Raw genomic sequence first — 14,654 nt, 5'->3', positions numbered from 1 at the left:
GATCGGTATTTTTTTTAAACAATATTAATATTCATTATAGAGAGTTCATGATATCAAGGAGAATTTGTAAGTAAGCCTATAAAGTAGGTAGGTAGTGATAATATTGTAAACCAAGCTACTGCTCAGCTTCAACACTTACCTATATTAAGTACCTTATAATAGGTATGGTAGCCTACAGTTTGTAAGTTCACATTACAATATTGTCAATTATCCATGTAATATTGTTTTGAGATGATCAATTAGTAAAATAGAAAAAGCTTTCTACGTAGTGAGCAATAAATTTTTGTGAAAGTACCTGGACAGTACCGTACCGAGTGTCTTTGACTCATGAAAAACAAATCAATATAATAATGCTCACAAACAGCTCATGTAAGAGTAAAAATGAGAAAATAGACCTTCGCAAACATACCACATGATTACATACCAGTCAGAATCAACAACCACGTACAAACCATATACAAACGAGGCAAAATATGTTGCCATTACTCTGGATGCCAAGCTTCAGTGGAGAAACCATGTTAAGAAAAAGTTGGATGAGCTCAACTACTACAAGTACGGTAGAATGTATTGGCTGATAGGAAGGAATTCAAGCTTATCAACCTACTATACAGACAAATTCTAAGGCCTGTCTGGTTATATGGTGCACAACTGAGGGGCTGTACAGCAGAGAGCAATATTGGCATCATCCAACGATTCCAAAACAAGTTTCTTCGAAATGCTGTCAATGCTCCATATTTCATCAGGAATGCCGACCTTCAGGTAGTGACAGTCAAGGATATGATTGTAAAAACAGCAAGGATCTATGAAGAGGCTCTAAATGACCACCAAAATGTTGAGGCAATCCAGCTTTTGGACAACTCAACATTAATGAGGAGATTGAAAAGGAAGAAGCCAACTAACAGATCTGGTGTAAACCAGATTTCAGCAGTTGAAACAAATGCTATGCTATGACTCAAAATGGCGACTGCGTGTACCCAGTCTTTATAGTTCCTTAGGTACACGCAGTCGCCATTTTGAGTCATAGCATAGCATTCGTTTCAACTGCTTGTATTGCTTTGTCAGTAAAGGGTACTATAATTCTATTTTATAAATACTCAGTTACTTTTTTTCACTAAAATGAGTCAAACCGTTTTCAAATTAGTTTACAACAAAGCTGTAACCTATACTAAAGTAAATATTACCATAGTAAAATTGAAGATTTACTCAAAGATAATGATATTTTTTTTTTAAACTTTAGGTTTCAATTTAGGAGAAGTGAGTGAGATAGATGTAGTTAACGCTTTCACCTTTCAAATATTTGAAGAATGATAGAAGTAGTGGTTCAGATGGTACACCCATTATTTCATCAAAGAATTGAAGAAATAACAGATATTGCCATTATTGTAAATATTTCATTTGTCAATTAGAAGCGATGAATTTCCTCTCATCTGGAAAGAAGCTAAAATCACTCCTATTTATAAATCAAGCAAAGAAAATGAGATAGTAATTTTAGGTCTGTAGCCATTAGTGGAGCTAAAGTCATCAGTTTCAAACAACATTCAGTTTCAAGATTATTGGTTTTTTGAAAAGGTTCTTGAAAGTGTTTGAGCAATAATTAAAGTCTTGTACACAACAGTTTAATTATTTTTTTAATAGAATATCACTGTTACTAGTACTAGGACTAACGATCAGTTTATTTCTATCCTAAATAATTACTTCAATTCATTTTACAAGAAGAGTTTTGTAATAGCTTCTCCTTGTTGTAAATTAGCTCATTCATAATAACTGCACTAAATAGATATGTTAATTTTTTCCACTATCACTAAGCACTCCTGGTGGTTTACACCAGATCTGTTAGTTGGCTTCTTCCTTTTCAATCTCCTCATTAATGTTGAGTTGTCCAAAAGCTGGATTGCCTCAACATTTTGGTGGTCATTTAGAGCCTCTTCATAGATCCTTGCTGTTTTTACAATCATATCCTTGACTGTCACTACCTGAAGGTCGGCGTTCCTGATGAAATATGGAGCATTGACAGCATTTCGAAGAAACTTGTTTTGGAATCGTTGGATGATGCCAATATTGCTCTCTGCTGTACAGCCCCTCAGTTGTGCACCATATAACCAGACAGGCCTTAGAATTTGTCTGTATAGTAGGTTGATAAGCTTGAATTCCTTCCTATCAGCCAATACATTCTACCGTACTTGTAGTAGTTGAGCTCATCCAACTTTTTCTTAACATGGTTTCTCCACTGAAGCTTGGCATCCAGAGTAATGGCAACATATTTTGCCTCGTTTGTATATGGTTTGTACGTGGTTGTTGATTCTGACTGGTATGTAATCATGTGGTATGTTTGCGAAGGTCTATTTTCTCATTTTTACTCTTACATGAGCTGTTTGTGAGCATTATTATATTGATTTGTTTTTCATGAGTCAAAGACACTCGGTACGGTACTGTCCAGGTACTTTCACAAAAATTTATTGCTCACTACGTAGAAAGCTTTTTCTATTTTACTAATTGATCATCTCAAAACAATATTACATGGATAATTGACAATATTGTAATGTGAACTTACAAACTGTAGGCTACCATACCTATTATAAGGTACTTAATATAGGTAAGTGTTGAAGCTGAGCAGTAGCTTGGTTTACAATATTATCACTACCTACCTACTTTATAGGCTTACTTACAAATTCTCCTTGATATCATGAACTCTCTATAATGAATATTAATATTGTTTAAAAAAAATACCGATCCTAGTGGCTTAGAAGACTCACTATTACAATACACTAGTAACGGCGAGTCTTCTAAGCTTGTGCAAGCTACAGTACCGGTAGTATAGCCTAGGCCTATATCTTTTTCTCATCCAAAATGGGACTGAAATGAATAATTTACTGGCCTACTCTGGTATAATTTCTACATCTAATAATAATCCATGCAGTAGTGAGTAGACTATTAATTATGATTGATAGAAACTTTTTTTTGAAGACTGCACCTTTCCAAAACTAATAATGTTGAGGCACAGAGTTGAAGGACTACAACTGGACTAGTTTTGTACAGTACCAGGTTTTGTTTAATTTTATACAAATCATTTCATTTTGTTCTGAACAATACATTCATTTTTTGAATTTATCCTTGTTAGAAAAATATTCTCATCAATTTTATAAGCCACTTCAGTCCTTCAGTGATGTCAATATAAATTCTGTCCAAAACCATACAACATAGCATACGGATGTAATTTGAATTTGGCTCCTTCTTCTGTGACTCAAAATGGCGACTGCGCGTACCTGGTATTTATAGTTCCCTACGTGTACCCAGTCTTTATAGTTCCTTATGTAAACTGACCGTCCTTATGACGTCATAAGAGCAGTCGGACTGTCATCAGCGGGTGGGTATAAGTTGTTCAACTGGTGAGCTGGTCGACAGTCAAAAACGTAGACAAAAATAAACTTGAGTGGACTTGAACGATAGGATCGTTCCACGTTTCCACTCTGTATAAACTTTACACTTCACGGTTTAAAGGTTATGTTTATGTTAACACTGCTTACTGCTTAGTGCTTACATGCTTACACTTTACAGTGCGTTATACATTTTATAATTATTTATTATTATTAGAACTCACTTCAAGTTACAAATCAAAGGTAACTGATTTAAAACTAAAAATACCTATATGAATATAATTTAAAACAATACGTTACGTAGAGCTAGCTAATAGAAAAGTTTGAATCATTTTTACATTTATTTGTATTAAGGTCTAAAATAAATTATGTAGAAGACTATTTCAATCAAGAGTTTTTATTTAGATAGGCCGTATGTATTGTAGCTACAATAATAAAGTAAATTCTTTGTTAGTAGTACGGCAGCTTGAAATAATTTATTGTGAATAAAAAATGTAGGGTGCCTATTATGGAAACTAATCACCGGTTTTACTTTCTTAATACATTATTATTCTAGTACATTTTTATCAGTAATAATTGCATTGCTTATCTTGTTAACTTTACAAAATTTCAATTAGATGTACCTTGTGTAATTTTCGAAATACGATAATGCACTTCAAAACGCTGATTTTAGCCTTATCTTTGGCGTAATTTTAATAGGCTATGTCACCGGTATTTGGAAACATTGCATTATTTAAAAAAAAAACGGAAAAATAGGTAGGCTAAAGAATGAAATCGGGTGATAGCAATTCTATTTTTACTAAAATAATTATTACAGACTGATGATTTTTTCTAAATCAATGATATTTTTCTCATATTCGATTGATATATTTTATATTAATAATAACTTCTAATTAATGTCAGTTGCACAGAAGCCGGCTAAATTTTAACCGTGATTAATTTTACAAGAACCAATCAGAGAAGGCATTTTTTATAATACGGTTTGTCTGATTGGCTCTTCTGGAATTAATCACAATTAAAATTTAACCGGCTCTTGGCACTTAGTCATGATTTAACAATGAAACAGACAATCCTTTTTCATACATTGTTGTGATTGAATGGAATTCAGTTTACTCAGTGGAAAAGTTATTATTTTAAGGTATTTTATATTGTATTGACTCAAAATTATTACAAAATTGTGTTTGTAAAAGCTCTTGATTTAATAAAAGCATTATTATTGTTATTAAATGGCTATTTTTATCACGGCTAAGTATTCGCTAAAATCTGGTTGAATTGATTATAAATGTGTGGGTATTACCTATAGGCTACCAGACTTGAGATAATCTATAGGTACCTTTTCAAACTTGATTCAAGAAAGTATCAATTGTAGCCTAATAATTGAGAATAGACATTCGTATTTTAGAAGTTATCACAACATGTAATATTAAGAATAGTGAATTGTATTTGAGAAAGTATGAATTCAATTTGAGATACGGTAATGAGATATGTTAGTCAGAAATTTCTGTTGAAAATCCAGTTGATCTTATTAAAATTAAATCTGAATTAAAATTCATGCAAAGAATGCAAGTATGGAATGTGACGTTGGACAAGTGGAATATTTTCTAATCTTCAATTAACAACTTCCCATGTAACTTACATCTTACTATTTCTCAATTACAATTCACAATTCTTAATTACAATTGAAAGCTTCCTAAATAAAATTCAAAATTTGTAGAAATATTCATTTTCAAAAGGGTAAAAATATTATATTCAAAGTTAAATATACAGTATTTCTACCAATAAGAGTCAATCATACGTATTGGAAACTATGAGCCGAATCTGCAATAACTGGTTCTGAATAAACTGCTCGACTTGCCAGATTAGACATCCTATGTTTAATGAAAGTATCAGATAATTCCACAATTCATATCATAAATATTGTTAGTAATATTTAAGGCAGCTTTGCTACTATTTGGTGGTATTCGTTGGAAGGCTTTTCAGTGCCTAGCTAAAGATGCGTCTACACCAAAGTTATTAACAAAATTTTTATTTTTCCTTCCTTATAGATTCTATTAGATTGAACATACTGTAACTTATCATACAAATGATGTGCTTATGTGTTTGTCAAGATCCGTTTAATGTAATAGAATCTATAAGGACGGAAAAATAAACATTTTGTTAATAACTTTGGTATAAACGCAACTTTAGAAGAACCGACCGAGGTGATTATTGATAAACAAGTCATACGATGATCAAACTAGAAAGATTTCTAGGCCTTTGAAGCACTTGACGAGCCAATCCTGTTAATTTATTTATTATTTTACAAAGGCGACTTTCTAGAAGTATTTTAAGCCTAGGTGATGATGATGGGATGAATGATAATACAATGAAGGTAGAGTTATGAATGAATAAGAATGATAGGTTATGCTATCTTCTTGAATTGATTTAAGTCCTTTTTTCAATCCAGAAATAAAACTAAAAATTTTGAATTTGATTTGATTAAAAACCGAATATAATAGAATGATGACATTCAATAAACTCTCAGAACTTGAAAATATTGAGTTATTAAGAAAAATTTTGAACCAAAAATAAAACGCAAACTAATTACGACATTTTTTTCAAATCATGCAACTTAAAAAACTTTTGCATTTCAAAAGAATAAGAGTTATTTTAAATAAATATCCTTATTTACAATATTGACTATTCAATGGGTAAAATTCAAAGTTCCTACTTTAGGGAGTATCTCTCATCCTCGAGTGCCTATTCCTACCAGACAAACAGAAACAAAAGTAGGACATTGTGATGTTCATGAACATGGGACGTTGTCACAGCATTGAGTTTACATTGCAGGCTGATAAACAGGCAGTCTAGTCATAAATAAACATGACCTAATAAATTCTATTTTATTTGGTTCAAAGGTAAGAGAAAATATGTGGGAGGCTATGTTTTGGCTTTTAAATGGCAATATGTTACTACTGGCAAGCAGCTGGAGGAAATCATTGAAAATGCACGTCCATGATATAAAATCGATGTGTCTAAAAGCTACTTCAAGTTTTGGTTGTATAATAAAAATTCCTACTAATTTTTATCGAACGTCCAAAGTCTAACTACACACACATCAATTTTTGAATGAACAATTTTTTGCCGTCCTTATAAACTCTACCAGGAGCTTGACAAACTCATGATCACATCATAATATATGTTTGTCAAATTTTGTTCAATTTAATCAAATTTATTAGGATTGCATAAAATCGTAAGTTCAAAAATTGATGTGTGTGTTACTAGACTTGAGACTTATTCACACAACATATTCCCAAACTTTCATAATAATTATTTGTCTAGTAGTTTCTCAATCACATATAAACACTTATTTCTCTTTTTCTTTAGGGCTTTTTGTAATATAAATAGAAATACAAATCTCAGTACCCTTTTAAATTATTTTATCACTACATGATTTGGACATTAAATGCCATTTTCAAGTCTGAAGCATTCCGATTCATTTTCAAACTTGAAAATGGCATTAATGTCCTAATTAAGTTGTGATAAAATAATTTAAAAGGGTTCTGAGATTTGTATTTCTATCTATATTTAAACATTCATTTATATTTTTTATTTTTATATTTTATCCAAGTTGTATTATATTGTGTTGTAATTAAAAAATAAAGTGATAGATTTTATCAATTTAATAGTAAGCACTATTAGTCCAATTATATTTTCTTATGACTCAATATTATATTTCTTGAATATTCCAATGCTGTCTGCTGTACATTATAATTTTAGTTGAGTCAGATCTGTAATGCAGCATCTGGACAATGCTTCAACAATGATCAAGTCTGAACTTTCCTTGTTGGACTAGACCCAACAACAGTGATTTTTCATGTGAGGAAAAAACACTACATCGAAAATTTGAAACAAATTAGTCACACAAGGTGTTTTTTTTAATGATAGAAATAAAAAGTCTTGATATTCTACATAATTTTCAAGTTGCAATTTATTTATTTATATATTAATACATTATAATATTTACAGATCTATCCTAATAATATTTCCTATCCACCTAATATTTACAACCTCTTCTGGAGATACAGACAACCTGAAAAGATGAAAATTAATTTTTTTTAAATCAGTTATTTGAATGAAAACAGTAATATTACCTAGTTTATGAGTCAGGAGTTCCTAACATCTTATCATCACATGTTTAAACTGATTGAACCACATCTGTAGATTATCAATAAATATTTAGGACATTTATATAATCATAGTAACATCAAACTAAAATGCATATAGAAAATGCATTCAAACATGGCATACTTTAGATAATCTATAGTAGGCTGTGATACAAATCAATAAAAATGCATTTAGAAAATGCATATAGAATCCATAAAAAATATTTAATCGAGCATTAGCGAGTTTTTACTTTCAACTCAAGGCCAAAGTCGTTGTCCGTCGTGTGTATGTTCAACAATAACTTTTGAAAGATTTGATCAATCAACTTCAAATTTCGAACACATATTCTTCGATTCTTTTTACAGCTCAAGCTCGTTGGCCAACAAAATTTACCGACTCCTTCATCCTTTTTCAGGATATAACAAATAACATTGAAATTGCTCAAGAAAAACATTTGTTGTGATTTATCATTAAGCCAGTTGAAGAATTCATTGCATGCAATTACTACAGTTTTTCCATTCATTCATTCATAACATCAGCTGAGGCTATTTGGGAGCTGTCACACAGACAGTCCTTCATGGGCTGACACATGATTTCAGCTGGCTAATTTATCAACAAACTGATACGGGTTGAGATATCAATGTGCGATTTTCTCTTGGAACTCTGTATTGAAATCATGTATCACATGACCATCTTCTCATTAAAAAAAATGAATTTCGATTCATATGAGGGAAAAAGATGTTAAAGCGAAAGAGTAATTTTTCATTTCAAATAGGATCCCCAATGAAACCTCCTTTCAAATAATTCTTGTAAAAGAAATATTTAGCTGTTTTCATAATTTTAATCAACTCTGTATAATAAAAATTTGCGTGTTTCAAAAATTACAATACAACAGTTCATGAGTGAGTTCTCCAACCCAGGGTGTCACTAGTGCAGAGTTGGTAAAAATTATGGATACAGCTAAATATTTATTTCACAAGAATAATATTACATTAGGATTCATTGGTTATCCCATTTGAAATGAAAAATTACTCTGTCGCTTTAATATAAATGATAATTTCCACATACTAAAATCAAGGTACAAGTAATATGTAACTTTTTGGCTGTCGACCATTGATTGTAATGGTTATCTCGCCAATCTGACACTTACCTTCTCACATCACTTCATCCTCTCCAGCAATATCAAGAAGGAACCACTCATTCTGAGGCAGTGGCCTATTGACAATGTTTTCGACACCATGAGCCACTGCGCTCAGAAAGTGTGTAATTCTTATTTCTCCGTTGATTAAACGACGAATCGCCTTTTTGATATCGCGAGTAATCTTGTTTTCCCTTGGTTGGTTGACTGCAATGTCTCTATGAACTCGAATGATACTATCATAAGAGGTTTTCTCTATTGTTTGGAGACTTCCTAAAAAGCAATTAATTCAAAGCATATATTATAAGAAAATTTTTAACAATTGCAAATGTCAAAGGACTTGAAATAACTGCTGTGCTCTCATCAGTTGAACCACTTTTTATTGATCTTGCAGCTGTGTATTTGATCAAGCATAAAAAATACAATTGATAATATTTTGTATGCAGGAATTTTAGTAATTTTAAGCCTATGAGTTTAAAGGTAAATCTTTGACAAAAATAAATTATTACTTCATCATCCACTATTATTCTGATCTCCTTTGCTTAATTTTAATTTTGAATGGTTCTGTGTTTGAGTTTCCTCGCTGTTGCAACCTAATTTTCTTAAAAGCCAATGATAAGTTAAATTGTAATGCACATTTTAATCTAATGTAATTATTCCAATTTCGAGGGCGTTTCATGATGTTATTTCAGTATTTCATGATCATGATTTCAGTATTTCCTAGTGGGGGGCATGCATAAGGTTACGTCGAGGATTAAAACTTCAAATGACTGAATAATCACATCTCCTCATACAGCTTGTTCATATCAGCTCGTCAAGGCGGTTAAAAATCATTTATCATGTCACTAAAATTTGTTGAAAAAATAGAAAATTTCTCCTTTAGTGTATTTTAGTCCATATTTTTAATGCATAGAAAAATGACTAATTTCTATATTCAAAACTGTGTGTCTCGGTAACTCAAAATGATACTTGGTCTTGATTTGAAGAAAAGAATCTACTCTTTTATGTAGGGGAATGATTTTTGTAAAAATATAATCGTGAAGTAAGATACGTTTGTTTCAAAAAATCAAGAAATTTGCAATATTTTTCTCATTTTCACAGTTTCGAGTTTTTCGATAATAAACAGTAATGCAAGATCAATTTAAGGCAACTATGCTTATAGAGCATGAAATTTTCTCTCATTTGAGACCAATCGCAAGTTTCTATCATGTATTTTACTCGTTTTAGAGACTCTTTAAACAGTAAAATCGCAAGAAAAATTAGAAAATAAAAATCATCATTCAATTGGCTTTAACTTTTGAACGGAGTAACGGCTGTAACAGAAGTATAATTCATGGGAGTGAAAAGAGGAGAAAATTCATTACAACCTCGACTACTTTTTACTTTCCTTGTTACTTTCCTTGCCCTATTACCATAGGTAAGGAAAGTATTGTTTTCCAAAAAAAATTAAGGTACCCCAATTTCTATACGTTTTAAGGTCCCCTGAGTCCGAAAAAGTGGTTTTTTGGTATTGGTCTGTATGTGTGTGTGTGTGTATGTATGAGTGTATGTGCGTCTGTGTACACGATATCTCATCTCCCAATCAACGGAATGACTTGAAATTTGGAACTTAAGGTCCTTACACTATAAGGATCCGACACGAACAATTTCGATCAAATGCGATTCAAGATGGCGGCTAAAATGGCGAAAATGTTGTCAAAAACAGGGTTTTTTGCGATTTTCTTTAAAATGGCTCCAACGATTTTGATCAAATTCATACCTAAAATAGTCATTGATAAGCTATATCGTCAACTGCCACAAGTCCCATATCTGTAAAAATTTCAGGAGCTCCGCCCCATCTATGCAAAGTTCGATTTTAGATTTCCAATTATCAGGTCTCAGATATAATTTAAACGAAAAATTTCGAGTGGAAAAAATTGAGCATGGAAATCTCTTCAATTAATGTCCAGTAACATTTTCACCTTAAATTGAAAATAAGCTTGAAATTTGAGAAAATGTAATTATTCAATTGTAAACTTTTGGCAACTGTTGATCCTATTAAATATGATGAGATAGCAGATCTCGTGTGTATCCAGCGTTATTGAACTGTCACCAGCTGGCTCAGATCTTTGACTTGAGATGCGCGTTTGCACTAGCGTCAGGTGATCAATTTTCATAACAGCAAGGAAAGTTGTGTGAGTGCGCCACACCAGATTTTTTTATTTTTGATCTGAAGTTTTCCACAAGATACGCAACGTTGCTTATGCGAGACTGTGAAAATGGAGGAAATATCACAAATTTCTCGCACATTCAAAGATGCGTATCTTATGGAACACTTTAGATAAAAAATCCAAAAATTAGTCTTGTGCGATCACTCAATTCATTGGAAATTTTATCATCTTTAATATCATATAGAGAATGCTTTTTATCGTAAAATTCAAGGTTCTCAAGATTAACTTGAAAAAAGTCCAAAATTTTGGTGGTTAAGTCGCCCTCTGGTGTGTTAGCAAATTTCAGATTAGAATTCAATGCCCCAAAATACATTTATAGAACCGTCGAAAAAACTTATTTCGGGGCTGTTTCCTGAAAAACGACCATTTGACTGGACTATGAGTTGTTATTGGTATTAATAGATAGAATTTACAAAATGTACTTGTTCAGATGATATCTTTATTCCAAAAACTAATCCATTTTTAGATACATTTTGTTCAACTTGTTTACTCGTTAACCAACTTGTGTTATTTATTACTCCTGTAATGTTAAAGTAAATACAACCTACAACACAACATCAGTGATAACCTGGTACAATAATTTATGATAATTTAGAATACCTAGACTTGCCGACATTATATTGTATGAATAGAATATTATTCCAAATTTGTATGAATGTTTCCCAAAATTGCTATTCAATATTCTTTTGGAATAAAGAATTATTATCAATGATAATTATTATTATCCAACTTTTTATAAGTAACCTTAACATTTAAAAGGAAAGCCTCCCTTACTTATCTTTTAATATCCTATTAAAATATTTGTCATGTAGTTTTTCCTGATATAATGTAGTACTTTGATAAACATTTGTACTGGTATATAATAATATTAAAAACTTTGATAATTGTTCCCTACTTTTCAGTCCTCCCTAACAAGAACGGGTGCACTGCTATCTCATCAAAATAATATCAAATATCAAAAAGATACTTCATTTCTATTTTAAAAGAGATAAGAAACGATGGTATATATTTTTTACAATATTATTATGAAAACTGCATTAAAAAATGCAGAAAAATGCATTACAAAATTGGTTTCACTAAACCTAAAAGATTTTACAGCAGGTGCCTACAAATTTAATAATAAAATACATAAATAGAATGATATGCTAACTTTAACAATAAACTAAGGAAAAAAATCATGAAAAATAGGCTCTGTCAGTAAAAGGTAAAATATCACAAGATAGACCATACAAACGATAAAATTTACTCATACACATTGAGTTATGCCAGATACTCATTAACAGAATAAAAAGCTTTAGACTTGAGCCATTCATCAACAGCAATACAAAACGTTTTCAATGGTAACTGCTTAACATTATCTGGTAGTAAATTAGACATGCAAATTTGTAGGTACTTATGACTCTTCAGAGTTTTAGTCAATCTAACTGTAGATCTAGTTATATCATCCTTATGTCTAATGTAATGTGAATGTACAGAAATATATATAAGCCCTTTATCTTCTGTTTTGTACCTTTCTATCTCCATTATGGCATTTGTTTTTGACATAAAAATTTTGCATTTGAGTAAAACATCACGTTTAATAAATGACTCACATCTCTATTCAAACAGTTGAAAATGTCTGGTAGTCTACACTATTTTTAGTTGTAATCCTCGCCTGATAATTTTGAAAACTTATAGAACTCATCATCATCATCAGCTCTAAGAATTGAAATGTGTGACAAAAGCAGAAGGATGGGAAAGTCCTGTCTACCTGCCGTTCTACGAATGACAGGTTTTTGAAATTCTATTTCCAGTAACTTGCATTCAATTTCCGACATGTGTTTCAAACTCTATTCACTGTTTACCATCCTATCTTCTCCCTACCTGAACTTGTCATTATTTTTAGTTTATTGACCTTTCTGCTGAAACTAAACAATAATTCTGACTGATGGCTTCTTATACACACTACATCTTGTATGTTGAAGTGAAGAGAGATAACTTTGTAGTTGAGAGGTCCAAAATTCGTTATAGAAAAAAATAAGCAGCCAAAATTCTGAAATGTCATGGGACAAGGTAAAAATATTTGTTGCTTAGAAGAATTTATTAAGTGGTGGCTTGTTATAGAGAGGCTCGACTGTATAGCAATTTGAATATAGTGTGCTTGTATATTCTGTGTAGCAATAGGCCTATATAGATGTAGTAAATAATATATAATAAAAATATATAGGAACATAATTGACCGAGCAAAGTGAGGTCTAAGATTTAAGTCGACGGTTTTGCATTTCTCTTTATGTTTATAATTATGTTCCTTCGCATTTACGGCGAAACGCGGTAATAGATTTTCATGAAATTTGACAGGTATGTTCCTTTTTAAATTGCGGGTCGACGTATATACAAGGCTTTTGGAAATTTTGCATTTCAAGGATAATATAAAAGGAAAAGGCGCTTCCTTCATATGCCAATATTAGAGTAAAAATCAGACTAGAATATTATTCATCATAGATCAGCTGTCGAGAGGATTATAAATTGCATGCAATGACGCAATCAATTTAATATATCAATGTAACTTGAAGAGAAACAGCTGTTGTTCGATTAATATCATCGATTAAAATCATCGTTGAATAAATGAATAAACGCAGGATCTCATAGGCCAGCTCAGCTAACAGAAAATTATGAGCTGCATAATCACGTCTCCGTGGTTGGGAACCCACCTGAAATTTCGATCCTAGCATAAGTAAAACTGCAGGTCTATTAATTGACCGAGCGAAGTGAGGTCTAAGATTCAAGTCAGCGGTTTGGCATTTCTCTTTATGTTTAAATGTTTATATGTTGTGCATTTACGGCGTAATAGATTTTCATGCAATTTGACAGATGTTCATTTTTAAATTGCGCGTCGATGTAGTCTATATACAAGGTTTTTGGAAATTTCAAGGATAATATAAAAGGAAAAAGGCGCCTCCCTCGTACACCAATATATTAGAGTAAAAATCAGACTATAGAATTATTCATCATAAATCAGCTGTCAAGTGAATTATAATAAATTGCATGCCATGACGCATATCTCAATGTAACTTGGGAAAGAAATCAGCAACTGTGTAGACTATTGATTGCGTGACTCATTGAATGCAATTTTTATGCACTATTAAATGAACTATTGATTGCGTGCAATAACGCATGCAATTAATAACTAAAATACCATATTATTGGCTCTCAAATTTTCTCTGCTTTGAACTCGGGCTGTCCTGTTGCCAGTATGTCTTGAAGGAGATTAGCTTTTGATGTTAGCATTTTTGATACACCAACCCGAACAGCCATTAGCCGTTTTCACACCGATATCTTGCCGACACGACACGACAGGATAGAATTTACTCTGATGGACAGTATATGAGGAGGCTGCAGTTTATAAAACTGCGCGAGGTTACTGTTCACAGAACTACTAGTATTATACTTTGGTCTAACCAAGTCTACACATATAATAACATAACATAATAAGTTCTTGTTGATCGTTGCTCATGCTTGAGAATATTAGCAATTTTTGTAAATTCGATTGATCGATCCAGCGCATGTGCATTACTTCAAAGTATTAGCAATTTTAAGCTTAGGTTTCTCTGAACCACGCAGCGTTATTGCGGGTTCCGTCAACCGTGATACGCGAAAATCACGCGTGCGTGATAAAAAAAGCGGGTGTTTTCTCTGACAGCAACCTCGCAGCGCGCGATTATATTTTCAGTCATAGGCAACATAGATGTCCAACACGTCCCTGTAGCTAATGATCTATTAATGAATTTTGTAAATGAAAACCCATTG

This window comes from Nilaparvata lugens, chromosome X (genome assembly GCF_014356525.2).
Source record: "Nilaparvata lugens isolate BPH chromosome X, ASM1435652v1, whole genome shotgun sequence".
Classification (NCBI taxonomy): domain Eukaryota; kingdom Metazoa; phylum Arthropoda; class Insecta; order Hemiptera; family Delphacidae; genus Nilaparvata; species Nilaparvata lugens.
The sequence above is the reverse complement of the archived record's forward strand: the minus strand, read 5'-3'. Positions refer to the sequence as shown.